At 39.5% G+C, this 22,780-nt stretch overlaps 1 long non-coding RNA gene across 1 annotated transcript in view; it reads right to left on the bottom strand.

Annotated features, from left to right (window-relative positions):
• LOC111169010 (uncharacterized) overlaps positions 1 to 17,420 on the bottom strand; it is a 129,229-nt gene extending 111,809 nt beyond the window's left edge. Inside the window, exon 1 of the long non-coding RNA XR_002643133.2 lies at positions 15,971 to 17,420. This is a non-coding gene — a long non-coding RNA (uncharacterized LOC111169010). The remainder of the gene's footprint in view (positions 1 to 15,970) is intronic.
• Positions 17,421 to 22,780: the final 5,360 nt, after the last annotated feature.

Below are 22,780 nucleotides of genomic sequence, written 5' to 3'. Positions count from 1 at the left end.
CACCAATATGTATATATTTATAAGCATATATCATAATCTGTATCATGTCTCTTCATTCAAACTCAAGTCTAAGAAGACCTATTCTTAAATATTGTAGAGGTCCTGAATTCTAAGATGGTAAGAGAATTCTCTCCCTCTTGATTAAAAGGAACCTTGAATCTCTGAGCAGTGAGATAGCCAAACATCTCTGAGACCTTCTCTTTCTGGAGTTGGAACAGTTCTGTCTTTATTGAATTTAGTAACAGATGCTCTTCTACTCAGAATTCTAAAAGGCTAGGCAACCATAGCACTAGGTATGAACCTAAACGAATTAACCTTGCCACAAGCATCCTTCACCTATCAGGAGTACTAGGCCCAAACCTTTGAGAAAGTGGTACCTCTTAGACATTTGTCTTTCATACTGTATTGTGGACACAGAACAGCCCTGCTTTGGGAATATTCTGATGCTCTGCCCTTTGTAGTGTCACTGAGCAATGTACCAGACCACATCCAAGATCATTCAGAGGAAGAAAAGTGAAATCATAAAGAAGTCTGCCAACTGCAATACTCTGATGGATAAGGCAAGAGGGAAACATCTTTCAACTTACCCTGAAATGGTGATTGGTTTACTCTCTGAAGCATGAGGACTGAATTCCTTACAATATTATTTCCGCTAGAATTCTGCTGTTGCCTTTTTACATCAAAAAAAAAAGTTCCCTTTGTTAAGCTTAAAATATTTGTCTTAAAAGAATCTTCCAGCAATGCAGGTTCATTATACAAGAATCCCAGCATGAGGCTAAAATGATTAAGGTCACGGCTATAAATTATTCAATCTTCAGAAAGTATTTCTTGACCACTTACTTTGTGCCAGACCCTGCACAAGGAATTGAATACAGCAGTGTCTGGGGTGGAAACAGCTCCAAATGTCATGGAGTCTGCAGTCTAATAAAGAGGGAGATAGCTGAATAATTACAACTAAAATGATGGTTATAAAAAACGTATAAGGTACAATAATAACAAAATCTCAGGCACCCTATCTTTGGAGATATCAGGCAAGACGTTTACTCCCAAAGTGACATTTAAGCTGAAATCTGAAGGAGTGGAAACTGGTCACATGAGTATGCAGGGAGGGGTGTTTCAGGGAGAGAAATTCCAGAAAGAGGGATGACTAGCTTGTGCAATTCAAAGACCATTGAGAAGGTCACTGTGCCTGGAGCACTATGAGCAAAGTGTGGTGGCAGAAAATGACCAGTGAACATAAGTCAGACTCTTTATGACCTTGGATACTCTTAAAATGTTGATCATTACTTTAGGGGCACTGTGAAGCTTTGAAGGTTTTAAGCAGGAGAATTAAATGACCAGATTTTAAAAGAGTGCTCTGTGTTCAGTCTGAGGTTTGTCCTCAATGTGTAGAAAGAACACACAAGTCTCTTCTCTGGGCCGAAAATGCAGGACAAATGCCAGCCTACAAGGATAGATTGGGCAAATGTGCTTATCGCAGGGCAACCCATCCTCACTATTAGGAACAACATCCAAACACGTTCTTCTATGACCGCACACAGACTCAGAGCCTGCCACATCTCAGTTTCTCACAAGAACAGAAATATTACTTGCCCTTCATTGACATTGACCAGCACTATGATATAGTAACATTCTCCTTGGAGGTTTTAATGGCCTGTTCTGTAACTCAGGTCATAGCCCAACTTGCAGATAACTTTCTGTCAAAAATCAGACACCAATATATCATCAAAGAGACTGTATTCCTCTGCCTCAATATTTTTGCCTGAAAATCAGTTGATCTTTGGTTTATAGCCCAATCTAGGGTTGCTGATTTCTTCCAACTTCAGAGGTTGGTATTTGGTTCCCGCATTAATTACAAGGTGTATTTGGGAAGATCATGTTGGGCTACTTAGTACACTCTCTAAGGAAGGAGATGATATTCTTTTCCTTCCTTTGACCCCCAGCATCCTCTCTCACCCTTTCTTCTGGATTCAGTAGTTTAGGAAACGGTCTCAGGCTATTCCAGGTCTGGTAGCTATCCCCATGCTCAACCACAATCATCAGTCTCAAATGTGTGGCTGTCGATCTACATTGGCCACATTTGAGCATCTTGGATTCCATCTACAACCAACCAGCACATCTTCCAAAACACCTGAGAACAAAGGGCTGTGCTGTGTCTTCAGAAGCATAAATGTCCTAAAAGAGTCGTTCACCAAGCATGAGTTCTATGTGTTCTCTTGGATCCTGAGATCAGGATGATGAGACAGAGGTTGGCTGAGCTCTGGGTTCAAGGAGTCTGCCTCTGTATTATCAAGGCCCATCAGGAGACCAAGTCTAAAGTCTTTTCTTGCTCCAGGATTCAGCTAGCCTCCTACTCAATACATTTTTATGTTATCAGGTAAGAGAGAACTTTGAGTGGTTGGTTTTTGAGACATCAGAGCTTCCAAACTGATCTTCATCAGAGTTTCACATGTTTGAACAGTGAGAAGGCCAATGCATGTGAAGAGGAGTGATCATAGAGAAGAATAGTAGGATTTGAAGAGAAATTTAGTGAGAAGCCAGATTATCCAGACCTTGGAGGCCACTGTAAGGACTTCAGCTATTACTGGCAATACAATAAGGAGTCATTGCAGGCACTTGAGCAAAGGAGGGACATGATCAGGATTATGTTAAAATCTGCCACTTGTGGAGGACAGACTGAAAGGGGCAAAGGAAAGAGGTAAAAACCAATTAGAAACAATTGAAATAATCATGGCGAGAATGGATGGTGACATAGCTCAGAGAAATGGTTGTGAAGGTAATGAGAAATGGCTGATTACTTTTCAGTAATTCTGTGTCTGCCAATCCAGTGTAGCTATTACCTCATGTTAACAAATAATAAAATTATAAAATAAAATAAAACAAAATAAAATAGAATACCAAAAAATTTTCTGATAGCCCTAGGCCACGATGATGTACAAATTCTGGATAACATAGTCAAAGGCTCACTTCAGAGGGTATCTAAGATTCCAAACTCAATAGCGTGATCACCTGACAGATCCTTTGACCCTCTCAGTTGGGGAAGTAAGAGTTTGGGGAGATTGGGTTTGACCTCAAACGGCAACAGAGAAAGAGAGAGACGGATATACAAACAGACAGGCAGGCACAAAGACTGTGGAAATTGTGAGACTTCAGTGCAAGTATGTATATGGCTATTTGCTTCCCACAATTTGATTGTCTTTTGGGGTCACCAGAGCTCTCTTGCTCCACAGTGATGTTATTGCTCTACATGTAAGTCAGAGACAGGGCAAAGGATAGAGACACAATGTAGGTACCATTAATTTGGACCTAGACATCCTCCACATGGGGTCTGGAATCCTGGGAGAAAATGTAAGATTGGGAAAACCCAGCACCTTATTCTACTCCCTAGAAGAGTGCATTCTCTGGCTCCCTAGAAGAGCCAGGCACATTGTTTTTCAGTTCTTTCTCCTTAGTATGACAAAGGCCTCTGCTCTCTGTGGAGTCAATTTTCTGTATACTTCATTTTCCTGGAAAACATAATGCTTTAATCATTCCCCCTTTCAAAATGTCTCTTCTAAAAGTCAAAAGGGTGTTTTTCTTGTCTAGCTCAGACACAGAGTTTACACACTGCAGCTCTGACAAGATGGGAGGACTTTCTCCCATGTGCTGGGTCACCGAACACCCTCCCTGGTGGACTTAATCTAATAGAGTCCACCGAGGCCCCTAAACTGGCCAGTTGGTTGTCATCACTAATTAAAGAGAACATTTTAAAGTCATTTCATGAATGATTCACAGACATATCTCAGTGTCCTTTGTATTTGCGATGGCATTCACAGAAGTGAATATACTTGAAAAATGTCCCACAGCTCCCAGGAACTACTTCAATCAATATTTGCTTTTTTTGCTTGTCCTTGGCCCTATCAGGTCACCTTATCCTTGAATTCTGGAAGATTTTTGCTCTCATTTCTCACAATTTACTTCTAAGTTAATCCTCTCTTCACCAGTTTTTCCCTAAATCCCATGATTTCTGTTCTATTATTTTTATGTTCCTGAGTCCTATGGCACATCATTCTAAACCATTTACCTGAGATAACCATGTCATAATTCGCCATCATTAATGCCTTTTACAAAATGATCTCCAAAAATATTTTTAAATTCCCATCACCAACTCTAATGGCAATGAACCAAGCCCATGAGAAGTTATTAAGCAACTGAAGAGACATTCCTGAAAACCATTACCAACAGGGGTCCCACAAATTTTTCATAGCCATAATTCAGAAGGCAAAACATTTGGCATCAAGGTTAACATTTTATTACCGCACTTTCTCCTAAGGATTGTCTCAAGATTCCAGTCCGCTCATTTTAAATGCTGGGAGACAGTAGCTATTAGAAAGAAGCTTACATTGCTTGCTTAGCACGCCTCCCAATAGGCAGCTCTACAATGTGAAGAAGAGTGCCATCAGCTCCTTTTGTGATATTTCCTCTTGACTCACCCCTGCTTGGGCTGACAGAGGGATCAGTGCCTTTTTCACTGACCTGGTTTTCCCTGCTGCTGCAAAGAAACAGCACAGGGCTTTGGTACCCCAACTGTGCCTCAAATAAAGGGGAATATGTGTTTCAAGAATTAAGTCTTTCTGGTTTGCCTCTTGATGTTTGGGGTAGATGCCAAGGCCCAGAACAGAACAGTCCATGCAAGGGAAGCTCAAATACTTGGCTAAACAGCCGTACCTTATCAGCATCATGTGTGTTGTGGTTATAGAATGTGTGTCTTGACAGTTTCGAAAGCATGGTGGGACAAGCAAGAAAGGAATGAACACATGGAAAGGACTTTACCTTTAGAAGGCTGTTTTATTAATGTGTATTAAATACAGAAACTGTCTTGAATTGTCTGTTCTTAAACAGAGTATCTGACATCCCTACTTTAGGTTATACTTATGACAAATGTACAAAGTCAGTAAGATAGAACAGAATAATAATAAATGGCTTTTTCCCTGTGTCAGCCAGGGATTTTCTGTCCCAGAAATAGATCTTTAGAATTCTAGAGCTTTGGGCTATGGCTTTATCAACGATACCAATGAGATTTCCAGGTTCTAAAGAAGGAGCAGATAGAAAATAAGCCCACTAATAGTTTGTAAAAATAGGCACCAGATAAAAGGTATGGGTTACAGGAGGACAGCCACTAGAGAAAGAGGCAATGGACGCAAACAAGTGAAGATGGGAAGAATGTAATTAGGGAAGGCAACTTCTTCTTCCATCACTGAGCCAAGAAGACACTTCAAGTTTATTTAAAAAAAAAAAGAAAATCAATGGATCCTTGTCCACAAGTTACACATCTTTTGGCCTTGCTCACCATTCTGACCAATCCCCTTTTCCTGCACTCTACTTCATGTGGAACTGAAGTCTGGAAACTATTTCTTTATGCTGTGGCACCACCGGTCTATGGATTACAGTGCACATGTGTCCAGTTAAAGAACAAATCTTTAGGGCAAGAATCAATCACGTCTCTTTATACTCCCTCCAAATACACTCTACTGCTGAGAAACTTAAGGGGGTTTAGTAATTGGTCCAAGATCACACAGCTGCTAGGCAGAAGGGTGAGATGTAAGACCAGCTCTAGATGGTTGCAAGTCTCAAATGCAGCACCATGTCTCATGTAAAAGGTGATCAGCCAGTATCCTTTGATGGACTGCATGGTTAGAGAATAAATAAAGTTAAAAAAAGAAAAAAAAGAATTTGGGGGGACCTCCCTGGTGGTGCAGTGGATACGAATCTGCCTGCCAATGCAGGGAATACGGGTTTGATCCCTGGTCTGCCAAGATCCCATATGCCACGGAGCAACTAAGCCCATGCGCCACAACTACTGAGCCTGTGCTCTAGAGCCCACGAGCCACAACTACTGAAGCCCACGTGCCTAGAGCCCGTCCTCCGCAACAAGAGAAGCCACCGCAATGAGAAGTCCGCACACGGCAACGAAGAGTAGCCCCCGCTCACCACAACTAGAGAAAGCCCGCACACAGCAACAAAGACACAATGCAGCCAAAAAAATTAAATTTAAAAATAAAGAATTTAAATCTAAAACACTAGCAACTGGAGAAGAATATTTCCATAACACCCAATTTCATTTTCTAATTTTCTTAAAAGGACATAGGAAGGGGTCCAGGACTGGATATAAGAGAAGCATTTCTTTCTAATTCATCAAAAGCTTGGAAATCTCCTTTAGTTAAGTCATTGAACCTCACATGCTTTTGTTTCTCTGAAAAAAATGAAGATACAATACTAAACATTAGTTTATGTTTCCCAATTAGTTTAGAACCTTAGATGATTATACTGTACCAAACATGAGAATAGTAACTAGAATTTTAGGGCATGTATTCCAAAATTCTTGATTATTTATTTTAAAAATAGACAAATAAATAGGAAAAACAACCATGGGTATAACCCCTCCCACCTGACCTGACTGCCTTGGGATTCACTGAAGGGTCTCAGCACAAAGATCCAGAGAAAGATCTAAGAGCCCACCTACAGCCTGCTTCTCCCTCAGTTTCCTCAAGAGATGACATTAGGGCTTATTTAAGTGTGAGCTGACAATCCTGACCCCCACACAAAATCTGAAAGACTAAGGCTGGTAAAAGGAAGAAGTGTGCTCTCTGGACACTGGGCAATTTATTATCGTTAAGTCAATTATACTGAAGAAACACTGATTGATTGCCAACTATGTTCCAGGCACTCTGCTCTGTGTTGTGTATACAATCATGAAAACGATGAGGTTCTGTCCTCAAGAACCTTTCAGAAATCCTAACTGAATCCCAAGCTGATACAATGGTGTTTTTATAGAATAGAGTGAGGGCAGAAATAAGGGAGGAATCAATGCTACTAGAGAAAAAGAGAGAGTTCTGAGACTTGAAAGGTGAGTAGCAAGTAGGAAAAAGGGATAGAAGCAGTGGGGAGAGCATGCACAAAAGAACAGTGGCATGAAACACACAGTAGATGTGAATAAGAACAAATAATTTAGGGAAGATAAAAAGATCTGGGTAGTGCTGGAGAGGAAGGGAACATGGTAGTGTCTGGGAAGGAGGCAGAGGTTATATCATAAGAGACCTATAAACCTGATAAGAAATTTAGGCTTTAACTTGAAAGCTATGGGGATTAAAGAGAGTTAAGCAGGAAAGTGCATTTTAAAACACTTAGTCTGGTGGAGCTGTAGAAACAAAGAGAGTATAGGAATAATCCATGAGAGTTTTGAGGGCCTAGACTGAGACTTTAATAGAAGAGGTTGAAAAGTATAGGGTAGATAACACGGTGGCAAAATCTACATGATTTGAAAATCAATTCAATGTTTGTAGATAGGGACTTCCCTGGTGGTCCAGTGGTTAAGACTCTGCACTTCCAAGCAGGGATGCAGGGGACGCAGGTTTGATCCCTGGTCGGGGAATTAAATCCCATGCGGTGTGGCCAAAAAATATATATGTGTGTGTGTGTGTGTGTGTGTGTGTGTGTGTGTGTGTGTGTAGATAGAAGTAAATTAAATAGGTGAGAATTTAACTCAGATGTCTGGTTTGGATAGCAAAATGACAGGTGATGCCATTCACCATGGTAGGCAAGACATGTGTGCTGGGATAAGGTTAATAAAATGAGTGTTCCATACGTTAAGTTTATGGTATCTGGGGAATGGAAATCTGAGCGAAGTTGTCCAAGGTCTTGAATAGACAGAGATTCAAACCAGGGATCCAGATTATCATGGGTACACAGTTAAAACTTTGAGATCAAATGTCATCATTTAGGGACAAAAGTATAAAGTAAAAGAATAAGAATCTGAGGACAGAACTCTCAGAAATAGAGAAGGAAAGGGCAGAGGGAATGAAGCAACAGGGAGGAAGGAAGATAACCATGGGAGAGTGATGTCCTAGAAGTCAAGGAAGGAGAGGGGTCTGCAGGAGGAGGGGGGGGTCATCAACAGTATCAAATCTCACAGGGCAGATGAGAAAATAGCATTATATTTGTCAGACAGAAGATATAAATACCCATTTCTAGGAACAGAGTGAATGGGTTCTGAAAAAGTGAAGATAGAAAATAGAGACTACTTTTCAGTATGCCTGGTTGTAAAGGGTGCCCTGATATAGGGCTCTAAGAAAAGGAATACAAGGGGCTGACAGCGGGGTTAATTTCTAAGTGAGAAATAACTTTAGCATGCTTCCAAGTTGTTGAGAAGCTAGTGAAGAGGATAAGTTTAAAAATACAGAAGAGGGGTAAATATAGAAGAGATGAGAGAGGATGAATGAGCTTAAGATCAGCCGTAAATAGAAGCTTCTTTCCGTAAGGCTGGAGGGGAAGAAGTGAAGATGTGAGTGAGCATGAAGTTTATCCCACTTCAACTTCAATTATCTTTCGGATGCAGACAGCAGCTTTACCAGCTAGAAGGGAAAAGGACAAGTGCAGAAAAAGGGGCTTGAGAGTAGTTAAAATCTGTGATAAACATGTGGTGACTGGGAGAGGAAACTGACCAGAGGCAGACAAAAATCTTGATGAGTAGTGTAAATGGTCCATCTGAGGCTGGAGACCATTAAATGATCCTGGTACCAAGAACTCAGATGTGTGATTTTCTCTAAAGATTAGAATGATTACAAGATTTGTATGATGGAAAAACAGAGGTCATCATTAAACACACGGGGAAGAATTTGGTTAAAGCAACAAATTGTGGGGTCTGTTCAGAATTGATAAGAATGCTAAATCATAAGAATTTGATTTAGGGAGGAAAAAACTGAAAGGGCTGAGGGACTAGAAATCTCAGTGCTGGTAAAGAACAAGCAAGCGGGGACTTCCCTGGTGGTGCAGTGGTTAAGAATCCACCTGCCAATGCAGGGGACACGGGTTCGAGCCCTGGTCTGGGAAGATCCCACATGCCACGGAGCAACTAAGCCCATGCGCCACAACTACTGAGCCCACGTGCCACAACTATTGAAGCCCATGCATCTAGAGCCTGTGCTCTGCAAAAAGAGAAGCCACCACAATGAGAAGCCCGTGCACCACAACAAAGAGTAGCCCCTGCTCTTCACAACTAGAGAAAGCCCGCGTGCAGCAACGAAGACCCAAAGCAGCCAAAAATAAATAAATTTATATTTTAAAAAAAAGAACAAGCAAGTGTACTAGATATTTAACATGCAGGAAGGATGGGATGAATTCATAAAGGAATGTTACTTTTGGCCTCCACTTCTCCTTTAAACCTGTCAGGTAGGGGCATGGGGTAGAATGTCCTCTGCTCCTAGAAAAGCAGGCTCTCAACTCTGCTGGACTCTCTTAGGTAGTGAAAAGTTCTACAGATCCTTTAATTCACAAACATTCCAGTAATCAAAAATGTCCATTTCAATATCAATCCACAATTCAATTCTCATTGAAAGATGAGGCTTATCCCCTTCCTCACCTTGAATTAGGGTTAGTTTTAGGTGAGCTGTCCACCACTTGGGAAGGTAAGTTTGTGGTTGGCTTCTTCTCTCTTTCTCCCCACTGACTAAGCTATTTCAACTCTTGCCAGAATGGAAGCAGAGCCAGGCTGAGGGCGAGTAAGGGGGACTGGAAAGACCTTATTTGACTATGCCTGTTTAAAGAAAGCTTCATGCTCTCTGAATCCAGCAAGTATTTAAAGCTTATTCTTCTCCCAAGTCATGTTTGTGCCTTCACAGATGTCCCTCCTGGGCCCCCCTGACAGCAATTATCATCATGGACATAATCCTCTCCTTCAGCCAACTACTTCTGATTCCCTCTGAATTTCTGTCCTGGCTTTTTACTGCTTGCCACCTCACCTGGCAAGGCAACACCTTTATAGAAGAAGAGAGGGAGAAATAAATAAATAAATAAATAAATAAACACACACACACACACACACACACACACACACACACACACACAACCTTACATATACTCACGTATTTATTTCATTTCTTCCTGTGAATTTAAATTACTGTCTGATGTTATTTCATTTCAACCTGAAGGAGTACCTTTAGTATTTCTAGCAGGACAGGTCTGCCAGCAACAAATTCCCCCAGTTTTTGTTTATCTGGGAATATCTTTATTTCATCTTCACTTTTGAAAGAGAAGTTCACTGTATATAAGACTCTTGATGAACAGTTATTTCTTTTTTTGTGTGCTTTCTACAAATGTAATTTTTTTAATTCATTAGTTTTTCAATACACAAAATCAGTTGGAATGGTAAATTTTCACAAACTATGTACAATTATAATCGTCAATAGTTAAAATAACACAAGTTCACAGACATATACATGGACACTCACACTTGTTCTAGATTGGATTCCTCAATACATAGGGTTCTCCTGAACCCAAACTTTTCTTGCCAAATTCCAGGTTGAGAGTTCACCTTTACCAATTTCACATTTTCTCAATTCTTCTTGGAATCCTGTGGGTATTATTTTCCCCTTAGACCAGGATTGTGGGGTCTTTAAAAACTAGAAACCCTAAGAGATTTCTTACTGCTGAAGCACCAGCAGATTTTGTGGCGTGATGTGATGGACACAGAAGAAACCCAGGAGGGTTCTTGATAATGTAGATAGACTGGAAAAGTTTTTTAAAAAAGATGAGAAATAAGAGACATGTTTCTTCTCATCTTCCTCCCTGAGTGGACACCAAGAGCCAGGAATAAGCCCATTTGAGGCTTTTTTAAAATTAATTTTTATTGGAGTATAGTTGATTTACAATGCTGTGCTAGTTTCAGGTATACAGCAAAGTGAATCAGTTATACATATATGTATATCCACTCTTTTTTAGACTGTATTCCCACATAGGTCATTACAGAGTATTGAGTAGAGTTCTCTGTGCTATACAGTAGGTTCTTATTAGTTATCTATTTTATGTATAGTAGTATGTATATGTCAATCCCAATCTCCAATTTATCACTCCTAGCCCCCCCCTTTCTCCCTTGGTAACCATAAGTTTTTGTTTTCTACACCTGTGACTCTATTTCTGTTTTGTAAATAGGTTCATTTGTACCATTTTTTTAAGATGACGGAGAGTTCTTTCTTTCTTTCAACATTTTGAGTATATCATTCCACTGCCTTCTGGACTCCATTGTTTTGGGTGAGAAGTCAACCATTCATTGTACTGACATTCCCCTATTGTAAATCAGTCACTTTTTTCCTGCTGCCTTCAATATTTTCTCTTTGTTTTTGGATTTCATCAGTTTCACTATGATGGCCTAGAAGGGAATCTTTTGTTTTTATCATAATTGGTGTCTATTGAGCTTCTTGGATTTGTAAATTAATGTCTTCATCAAATTTGGGAATTTTTCAGCCATTATTTTCTTAAGCATTTTTTCTGCCCTTTTTCCTCTTTCCTCTCCTTCTGGGAGTTCCATTACATGTACATGTATATTGTTACATTGATGTTATCCCACAGGACTCTGAGACTCTGCTTATTTTTCTTCTATCTTTTTTCTCTATGTTCTTAAGACTTCTCTAACTTCAAGTTCACTGATTATTTCCTTTGCCATCTCAAATCTGTTTTGAGCCCATCTATAGAATTTCTCATTACAGTTTTGGAATTTTTAATTCAAGAATTTTATTTGGTTCTTTCTTAGAGTCTATTCTCTCTTAAGTTTCCCTATTTGTTGAGTCATTGTCATAATATTTTTCTTTACTTTTTTGAACACATTTATAATAGCTACTTTAAGTCTTAGTCTACTAAAGCCTACACTTGAACCTGCTCAGAGTCAGTTTCTATTAATTGGTTTCTCCCTTGAGTATAGTGTCATACTTTCCTATTTCTGTGCATGTCTCATAATTTTTCATTGAAAAACTGACATTTTAGATAACTTATTATAGCAACTATGAATTCTGTTTTATTTTTCTGAGAGTTGCTTTCATTTGCCTGGACATAAACTGCAATGCTTATCTGCCCACAATGTGCACTGAACAGAACAGAGGTCTCTGTTCAGTTTTCTTATTCTTATTATTATATTATAGTCTGTCTTTTTAGGGGTCATCCTTGTGGCTACATAGCTTTGTGGTCAGCCAATAATTTGTGTTGAGACCTTCTGCCTATTGATCTGTATAAAGACCAGGAATATATAAGGATCTGTATAAGGACAACATTCCAAGTTGTAGCAAATTCTCAAGTCTCCCTTGACTTATAATTTATGCTGCAAAAAAAACTGGGATAAATGTAGTTTCCCAGTAGGCCAAGGGTTATGGAGAGCTTATCTACTCAGCCTTTTAGAGTTCTCTCTTTTCCAGGACCACCTCCTCATTAAATTTCTTGCTAGTCCACTGCTCACCCTAACCAGGACCACAAACTTGGGCAAGCAAAACTACAAGTTTTCCCCATTTATTTCCTACAAAGTTCTTCACTTTTAGTTGACAGGGTTATAGATTTTTGCCTCCTTCCCCAAATTGATGCTGCCCACTCTGACAATAATGCTACTAAATTTTGCAGCCAGCTCTAAGCTGGTAAAACTATACTTCTTTCCAGTTGTGCTGGGGTGGGAGAGAGGCTGAGAGCAGTCCAAGCAAAAAGGCGTTAGACTCCTGCTGTTCTTACCCAAAGCACTCCAGTTTTTTAAAGAATATATGCTTCTCCAAACGTAAGGTAGAGAGCTAGTGGGAAGCAGCCGCATAGCACAGGGATATCAGCTCGGTGCTTTGTGACTGTCTGGAGGAATGGGATAGGGAGGGTGGGAGGGAGGGAGATGCAAAAGGGAAGAGATATGGGAACATATGTATATGTATAACTGATTCACTTTGTTATAAAGCAGAAACTAACACACCATTGTAAAGCAATTATACCCCAATAAAGATGTTAAAAAAAAAAAGAAAAGAAAAAAATATTATAGCATTTGCGGCAATGGATGTTAGCTAGACTTATTGTGATTATCAATTCACAAATATATGCATATATCAGATTATTATTTTGTACACCTGAAAGTAATATATGTCAGTTGTATCTCAATTTTAAAAATAACATAAAAATGCACCAAAATAACAAAATATTATAATTCAGAATCAAAAACTGCTAGTCTATGGCTAACAATAAGAAGAATAAAACGTAAAGAACTTATGCTTTATAACATGATATTGAATCAATTATGATAAGTAAAGGCAATATAATGGGATGGATAATTCTATACTCTTGCTTCCCAAGAACACTGAAGATTAATGAGATGATAACACAGTGCCATTCGACACAAAAGGTGATGAAGCTTCAACGAAAATGTGACTTTACTAATGAGGAAACATGTTTTGTTTGGACATTAAAAATTCTAAGCTTGGAATTCCCAAAAAAAAAAAAAAGAATATATGCTTCTCAAATTGTGGTCTACACAATATGGACTCTGTGGTCCAGAGTCCTGAAATATTTTTTCATTTTAAAATTGTGTCAGTTTGTCAGAAGATTCACCAACTTCTTCATACTACCCTAATGGAAGTCACTCTAGGCTGGTCTCTTAAAATTACGTCAAGCTGACATTACCTGTTTGGTTATGACATTTGTTCCCTACAGTTTATGCCCTGTGATCTGCAGCTGGAAGGGAGGCAGTACTTTTCCGGATACAGCCCACTTCCATGCCCCAAGATGCTTTAGCTTTCTCAAGCATGAATCAAGCCTCACTAACCTGTGTTCTATATCTGTAGAGATTCCATAGCAAGCTCTTAATGTGGTCTCATTGGAGTTCCTCTTATTAGACTTGGAATTAGGAAGCACTTCCCTCCTGTAAATACACACTTCTCAGTTTTGATGGGGTGGACTCAATAGGGTAGCTTTCTCCAAAGAAATCCTCTCCTAATTCTCTTTAGGCCCAACAACTGAACACTTTTTAGACCTTTAATGTGGTTTATGTGTGAATTAAACTATGGTGACTTGACTCAGAATTCACTTTAGAAGGAAGCCTCTACTGTATATGGCCTCAACTAAAGTTGAGATAGGAAGAGTCCCATTTTAACATCCTGTGTCAAGAATAATCTGATGAAAGATTTGCAAATTCATAGGTGAGGTTAGATGGCACAAAAAAATACTGTAACGTGGGGGCTTGTGTGTTGAGGGCTTACTCAAAACCCCAAAAGTGATTATTTTTCTAATTTAGGAACCTTCAGTTTAGTCCATCTTTAGAAATGGATGACATTCCCTTTTTTGTGGAAGAAGGCAACTCTCTTCATGTACTGCTCATGCAGACAACTAATTAAATGAAACAAAACGGTCCACAAACACAGAAAGTCTCATCAAGAGGTCCCTGTGGATGGTTCAAGTAATTATGCCTGTCAAGGGAAGATACTGTAGGAAGGATATTATGTTCAGAGAGCACACAGTGTTTTTAGTGTTAAATTTTGGCAGCCTGAGACATGATAGCATCCCTTAATGTATCACTGCCCTTAAGAAGATCAAAGGAGAAGAAACCTCTCTGCCTGCCTTTTTCAGAAGTTAAAAGAGATTTAAGAATGGAAGAGCTCAGTTGTAATGCAGTAAGTTAACAATGGATTACAAGGATCTAATAATTCCTGTCTTACTTTTATTTTACTCAATTAAGTAGGCAAAAGGCAAGAGTCCTATCTCTTAGAAAGCAGTGCTTCAATACTGCTAATGTTGGTCCAGAAAGATTTGTTGAATGAATGACATCTCCAGCTTCCCTAGGGATATCTTCAATCAGAAAAGAAGACTTCAAATGAACAGTCATCTATATCGGGGGAGCAGGCGGATGTTGAGGATATGGCACGCACATTCATAACAAGCACACTTACTTTACACATATAGGAATACAGTGCTCTGCTTAGATAGTTTTGGCATCTACTAAAAACATTAAGCACACTGTTAGACTAATTTTCAGGTCTCAGTTTCTCCATCTGTATAATGAGAGGATTTAACTAAAATCACAGATAGGGAATAAAATCTGTCCACTAAAACTGAGTGGTAGTTGTTATATGATTACCATAAAGAAAAGGATTTTTGAGCTCTACAAAGGCCTAGGGGAAAAGTACACTATGATGGATAAGAAATGTTTTCCACGGTCAAAGGATAGAAGAGTAGTGATTTAAGTTGCAATTCTGCCATCCTTGGAAATATATCTAAGGACTCTTACTTTAACATCCTATGATTTTATAACTGTATGGTACAGTCTGTATTATACCTTCTAGAGCAAGGCAGTCTGGTTTGTAAACAGAAATAGATCCATTCCACAGAGAATTAAGGATGAAACTGGTTTCATTTGTAGGTAGATCAGTTACTCATTTATCTAATGAGATTTGGGGAAGAAGAGTGGACACAAGTCCTCTTGCATCATTAATTCCAGACATGTTTTTCATGGGTCAAATTTTTCTTTTCTACAGGTTATATGTAATCACCCATAGGAAATTAACTTGCCACACTAAAACGTAATTGAATAATACCAATGAACCCATATACTTTAATTGAAACTTTAACTTTATAAAATGCTTTCACATTTATTTTTATCCTGCATCATTGTTACTTCACAGTAATCCTGTAAGACAAAAATCCTTATTCTTAATTCAGGGGAGGAGCTTGATGCCAAGTGAGGTTAAGTGAATTGGTTGCCAAGCCTCCCTGGCTAGAGATGGTAAGTGTTAGAGATGGCATATGAATGCAGTGTATTTAACACCATGTCCAGAGCTAATCCTTTTCAGAAAGTAGTTTTCAGTAGGAAGATGAGAAATGGCATAAAAGCAGTAGGTACTGGAGAAGGCGGGAAGGGAGGCTGGTGGTGACAGTGGTCAGATGTTTAGGGAAGAAAAGGGAAATCAAAATCTCTGAGCCACACATTACTGACTCCCACATTTGTATCTCAACATCCTTTACTATATACCAACCACCACCTCCACATCTCCATGAAGAGAACTCTTGATTTTCAGCCCACCCTTCCACCCCATCAAATCTACTCCTTCCACAGTTTTCTATATACCATTATATGGTGTATTAGCCTGTTCAGGCTGCCATAACAGAATACCAGACTGAGAGGCTTAAACAACAGAGATTATATGCTTACAGTTCCGGAGGCCAGAGTCATGATCAAGGTGTCAGCAGGGTTGGTTTTGGTGAGAGTTCTCTTCTCAGCTTGCAAACGGTGGCCTCCTTGCTGTGTCTTCACATGGCCTTTCCCCTGTGGGTGCAGAAAGAGATCTCAGGTGAACACCAGTCCTATCAGATTAGGTCCCTGCTTTTATGGCCTCATTTAACTTTAATTACCACCCCAAAGGCACTGTCTCCAAATACAGTCACATTGGGAGTAAGGACTTCAACATATGAATTTTGGGGGAACACAATTCAGACTATAGCAACAGCATACAACATTTCATCTACTGTTCAAGTCAAAAATACTAGGAGTTATTCTTGATCCCTCTTTTTCTCTCACATCCCACATCCAATCAATGTACCTTTTTTTTTAACATCTTTATTGGAGTATAATTGCTTTACAATGGTGTGTTAGTTTCTGCGTATAACAAAGTGAATCAGCTATACGTATACATATATCCCCATATCCCCTCCCTCTTGCGTCAATCTACCTTTAAAACATACCTCTACATCAGTGACATCTCAAGACCTCCACAGTTACTACTGAAGACCAAGCCCCTCGATCTCTCACCTGGACCACTGCAATAGCTTCCTAACTAGTCTCCCTGCAAAGCTGTCCTTTAACCCTATAACTCAGATTATTCCTCTTTTGAAAACCATTAGTGCTTCCCATATCACTTAGAATTCAATCCAACCCCTTCCGTAGTGTTAGGAAGGTCCTCAACAACCTGGCTCTTGACTGTATCTCCAAAGTTACTTCCCCCTTGTTCACTAGGCTCCCCAGCCACCCTGGTTCTCTTGCTGGCCCTTGAACACTCAAAATTATTCCCATCCCAGGGGCTTGGCCCTTTCTCTTCCTCCTACCTGGAATGCTCTTTTCCAGAACTGCCAGTGACTCACCCTTCATATCAGTCAGGTCTTACTCAACTGTCATCAACTAGGGAGGCCTTCCCTGACCAAACTAACTGAAATAGCCCCCAGCCCTCAAACTGTTAAAACCATATAGCTCACTGTTTGCAGTAACAGGACTTCACCATCCTAGGAAACTCTTGCCCAGGAAAATTGATTTGCAGACAATATTATTGCTTATTTCAGGAACTTCTCAATATTCATTTATCCAAACAACACTAGACTTCATTCAAGTAAATTAGCTGGGCTCATCAAACAGTTTCCTCTTAAATTCCAAATCCAAGCCTCTGGTGTGTTCAACAATCCCAATCTGGACTGACAATGAAAAGCCTGCCTTAAACTAGACTTTCCAAAACTCATCAATATCCCACCTTTTCCCTCCCTATCCAAGGCACATCTAAGACTGCCGTGGCAGTGCTCTTCCTTTCAGCACTGAGATCACAGTAGTAACTGACTCATCTTTGCTTTATCAGCAGGTTATGTTGATGATGTGGGAGAGGAGCTGGCACTTGACTCTGCCCACCTTCCTTCTCCTTATCCTGTTTCATTTGTATTCATATCATTTATTACTAACAGGTACATATACAATCATTTATTTGTTGCTGATTTATTACCTTTTTCCTGGAATAGAACATAAGATCCATAATGGCAGGGATATTTTTTGCTTTATCCTTGGCAAAATTCCTGGAAACTAGGACACTGCCTGGCACATAGTAGGTTCTCATTAAAATTGTTAATAAATGAGTGAGCTCTGTAGGTTGGCAGAGTCAGGATTAAGAAGACAAGGCAGATACAGAAGCCTCTTCATATTCAGTGAGATGAACTGCATTTCTGGTCCCCTGGAAAGATCATAGAGGCTAGAGACTCTCCCTTTGATCCTGCACAGCACTGAATCACCAGGGCACAGATGCCATGGGTTCCACAAGGCTGGTCTCCTGGGGATTCTGTCCATTCTAGTACCCCTGCCCCACATGAGAAAATACAATCATCACCATTGTTCTGCTCTACTTTCCTCTATTATATTTATTCTAACTCTTTCCTTCCATCCAATGAAAGAGGGACATGACAAAATAGAATATCTAGAAATATTTCTGGTGCCCTTTCTCCTGAAGTTTGAGCCCTATATAAAACCTGGCCAGAGTGAGGCTGTGTAAGAAACATATTTACATATTGGGAGAAGCATATATACGAGGACTGCTGGATAAAATTCAGGATGCCAACTTAATTTTGAATTTCAGGTAAACAATGAATCACATTTTAGCATATCAAAACCAATACTGCATGGGATATACTTACACAAAAAATTAATTTGTTGGACTTCCCTGGTGGCACAGTGGTTAAGAATCCGCCTGCCAATGCAGGGCACACGGGTTCAAGCCCTGGTCTGGGAAGATGCCATGGAGCAACTAAGCCCGTGCACCACAACTACTGAGCCTGCGCTCTAGAGCCCGCAAGCCACATCTACTGAGCCCGCATGCCACAACTACTGAGCCCGTGTGCCCAGAGCCCGTGCTCCACCACAAGAGAAGCCACCGCAATGAGAAGCCTGCGCACCACAACGAAGAGTAGTCCCTGCTTGCCGCAACTAGAGAAAGCCCACGTGCAGCAACGAAGACCCAATGCAGCCAAAAATAAATAAATAAATTTATGAGAAAAAAAATTAATTTGTTGTTTATCCGAAATTCAAATTTAACTGGCTGTCCTATGTTTTTGTTTGCTAACTCTGGCAACCCTAATCTATTCACTTATAAATGGGCACAGGTAATAAATATAAGCAGACAATTGAATGCATGTCCCCATATGCTAAGGATGATTGGGGCTTTTGTCAATTATTTTGTAAAATATAAATCCCTATGAAACAGTGATTTCCCATTAAAATACCATGCAAGTATAGCACTGAGGAACACATGCCAAGCCAATTAAGGCATGGTCATCTCTAACCCTTTAGCTTTTCTTGATGTTCATACAGGAATAAATTAAGACACATAAATAAATGCTATGGAGAAATAAAGACCACCCAAATGAGAACAAGGAAAGCCTATATTCAGAGTTTCTATAGCACAGGAGTCAGCCACCATCACTTACATTTTGGCAGAGACTCAAACGCAGGCAGCGGAGTGGGAAAGCTTTATAGTGGAAGAAAGGGAAGGCTTTGGGTATGCCCTGATTGTAGGCTGTTGGCACAAAGAAGCTGTAGGAGGCTAACCAGAAGCCAGGCATCCTACGTGATTAGCTAGGAATATATGTTTGGCTTTCTCCAGTTGGTCCTTAGCTGGAGACAGGGACAAAGGTTAGCAAAGCTGTCAGTTATTAATCAAGTCCTGGCCATTTGAGGCTGAATGTTAGGGGTGATTGTTTGGCCTCCTAGTTGTTACCAGACCTAGTAGTCTGGCTTCCTACAAATCTGAGGTATAGTAGGCTGGCCTCCTGGGTTGGTTTCCTGGGCAGCTTACTGCAGGTTGTGGGTTAAGAGTTCTGTTTTTGTGTGTGTGGTATGGCCATTGTCTGTTTGTATATTCAGTCTCTCAGTATGAGGCTGCACTATGCAATATGGCAGCCACTAGCCACATGTGGCTATTTAAATTTAAATTAATTAAAACATAAAATTTTAAATTCAGTTGCTCAGTCACATTAGCTACATTCCAAGCTTTCCATAGCATATGTGGCTGATGGACTACCAAATTGGACTGTGCAGATATAGAACGTTTCTGTCACTGCAGAAAGTTTAACAGAATAGATGACAAAACACTTTTATAACTTTGTTCATTAGACTTCCAAACCCCTCTAGGAAAATGCAAGCACCATTATCATCCTACTGGAAAATTTCCACCTTCTCCCTTCTCCCTCTGAGTCTCATTTATTCTGGTTTTCCACAATTTCACATTCTCCATTCTGTTTCTTAATTACCAGACTGTGCCTCTGCCTTCTTTTATGCTTTCCCAGTTTGCTGGGTTGATGCTTTCCTTTATTCACAAATCGTTTTGAAAAGTTACTCTAGTGAGTACTTACTGAATTACCTCACTAACTCTACTTTACTAGAAATTTACCTCCTTCTTCACTAGCCACGAGGTTATTCCAGAAGCTGACACGTTCCTACAGCATGTCACCCCACAGCCATAGCCTCTGGTCTCATTGATTGGGTACCTGACACAGCTGGGCAATCAGTCTCTTCCCTGGGAATTGGAAAGCAATTCCTTAGCCAGAGCAAGCAAGAGATCTGTTTTCTACTGGGTTATCAGTCTGCAATAAGTAACTGTTACTTGGGAGCAGGCAGTACCAGCCATTTTCTACCAGGCCATGCAGCTAATAAGAAAACAGTGAGAGACAGTAATGAAACAGATGTACACAGAGAGGCAGAAAGGAGAGATAAGGAGAGAGAGGGCTTTCTGGGTTCCCTACAGCATGGCAATCTATTGTTCCTAAGGTTCGGCTGCTTCATTGCCCTCAAATTCAATGACATAGTCCATTATCCCTCCAACAAATTTTCTTTTTTGCTTAGAGTAGTCTGGATTGATTTTCTGTTATTTGCAAGCAAAGAGTCCTAATCAATATAAACTGTAATCAAGGGAATTTGGAACTTGCCTATTTAGAGCCTTTTTCCTTCTCAAAGCATCACACATGATCATCAAGCCCTCCTTTACTGCAAGCTGGTACAGGATGTGTATGGCTAATCTCTTGAGAAGAAATAAAGGAACACAGGCCCTAAAGTGCAAAGTAGGATAGGTTTATTTTTAGAATAAAGTAGCTCAATTAATAATGCTTACTTTACAAGTCCTACCAGTAAAAAAAATGGAAAAGGGAAGGAAGAGATAGGCATTTTCTATAATTTTATTTAAATCATTAAAATTCCATAATCATTTTTTGAAAATAGAAAGAAATTAAATTCTTACCTTTTATTAATTTATTATTTATTTAATCAATAAATATTTATTGAATATCTTTTATGTAGTGGGTACTATGAATGACACTGGGATTCCTAAAGTATAATTTTCAAAAAGCTAAAGTTCTTACTTTGTATAATTATAAAATGAATGCATGTCAAAGATTTTACTCAACTCATTAATGAAGGAACTGTTGGAAGGCAATCCTTCCTCTATCACTCTGTATTCCTACACAGGGTGTGCCGCTGGAGCACTGAAACTGACTCGCTAGGGTGACAGGCAATGTCTCCTCCCCCCCCCCAGGACCATCTGCTCTTCACATTTAAGGGTATTCCACATGAAGCTGCTTGCCTCCTTCATGGCAGAGGCATCTGCTCCCGTTCAATGATTAATAATATCATTCCTATCTCTCCCCGAACCAAATGTGTACTTTCCAGGGTAGAGATCTTCCCCTCCTTCCAGAGAGGATTTGTTTACATTCTGAGTAAAAAATAATCTCTCTTTCCCTAGAAGGGGGAGGGGCGGGTGTTCCAGCTCCTATGTCAGTTCTGAGATTCATAATTTGGGGTTTCTCTCCTGCGGTACAGCCTCCTATATGCACAGGTGTAACCATCTGGCTCTCATCACATCACCTAGCAAGGTGTTGGGCTTGAGGAACCAGTGCTACACTGTTATTGCCGTGAATAATAAAGGTGTAACATCCTATTCAGAGTCTGGTGTTTCTGCAAGCAAAGGAATATCTCAGATACTTCACAGTTTCTGAATTAATAGGAAGTAGTGAAATGTTAAAAATGGTTCAAAGAAGAATTTGAAGAATGAATATAAATATATATTCATTAGGTATATTATTATTCATCGTATGTATACAATAAGAATCAAGAATGCTGAAATTAATTGACTAATAGATGTAAAACTGGTTAATATCCTATATGGCAATAAAACGTAATGTCTGAGGTATTATCATTTCAATAAGGCATAAGCTATCAGACAAATTCTTTGCATTCCTATAGATGAGAATCATTTGCATAGCTATCAGTCATCTGTAACTTCTACGTACAGAGTTCTAAAACAACTTAGTCAATAGAAAGATGAAGATGTAGACCCTTAGAGAGTCAGATAATCTTTGGAGGGTCCATCTAGACAACAAAAGGACATCCAGCAACCTCTTTGCCCATGTTCAAGTCTTAGACAATTTTCCCGATCGTTTAAAAGAGCAAAAACAGAAATGGTCCTCACTTTCTGAAGCTTAGTCTTGTGAAAGACTGACATTAATCAACTAATGACAAAAGAGTTGAATAACTGAAAATTGATGAATAAATTAAAGAAACAGAATGACATGAGAACATATCATGGGGAACCTCAGATGGTTGAGGGTCAGAAAATGGCCCTTAGTAAAAAATACTGTCATGGACCAAGGTTTTATAGAAAACAATTACTTTTTAATTGTGGTTAAATTCAGGTGGCACAAATCAAATTACTGGGGATATAAGATGAAGAATAATTCTCTCTCACTCCTAATCCCCAATCACCCTGTCTCTCTCTGGAAGGAACTAGTGTCAACAGTTTCTGGTGCATTCTTCCATTGTATTCTAAACATACACATATATATAAATGTATGCAAGTATATTTACATACATTTTTACACTAAAAACTATATACCAGATGTTCTGTCTTGCTTTTTTTTACTTAACAATTAAGTTACTTTTTATCAGTACATATAGAGTGTCTTATTCTTTTTAACAACTGTAAAACTGTCCATTGAAAGGCTGCACCATCATTTATTTAACCAATTGGACAAGTTTTTAGTTGAAGAAAAATATTTATGAGTATGATCATTTTAACTAAAATGTATGCAGTGTAACTCATTTCATATGTAAGTCTCATTTTTTGCCAGGTTTTAATTGCCCATCACGTTTGTGAAAAGACTACTGCGTTCCTTTGAATAGATATCCCCAGTCTTGGCTCTGTTAATTGCTAGGTGCAAGATCTTGGGC

This window comes from Delphinapterus leucas, chromosome 12 (genome assembly GCF_059928025.1).
Source record: "Delphinapterus leucas isolate spDelLeu-1000000601 "Yukka" chromosome 12, BTC_Dleu_Yukka2, whole genome shotgun sequence".
In the NCBI taxonomy this organism is placed as follows: Eukaryota; Metazoa; Chordata; class Mammalia; order Artiodactyla; family Monodontidae; genus Delphinapterus; species Delphinapterus leucas.
Note: the sequence above shows the minus strand (reverse complement) of the source record. Positions and strands in the feature narration are given on the sequence as shown.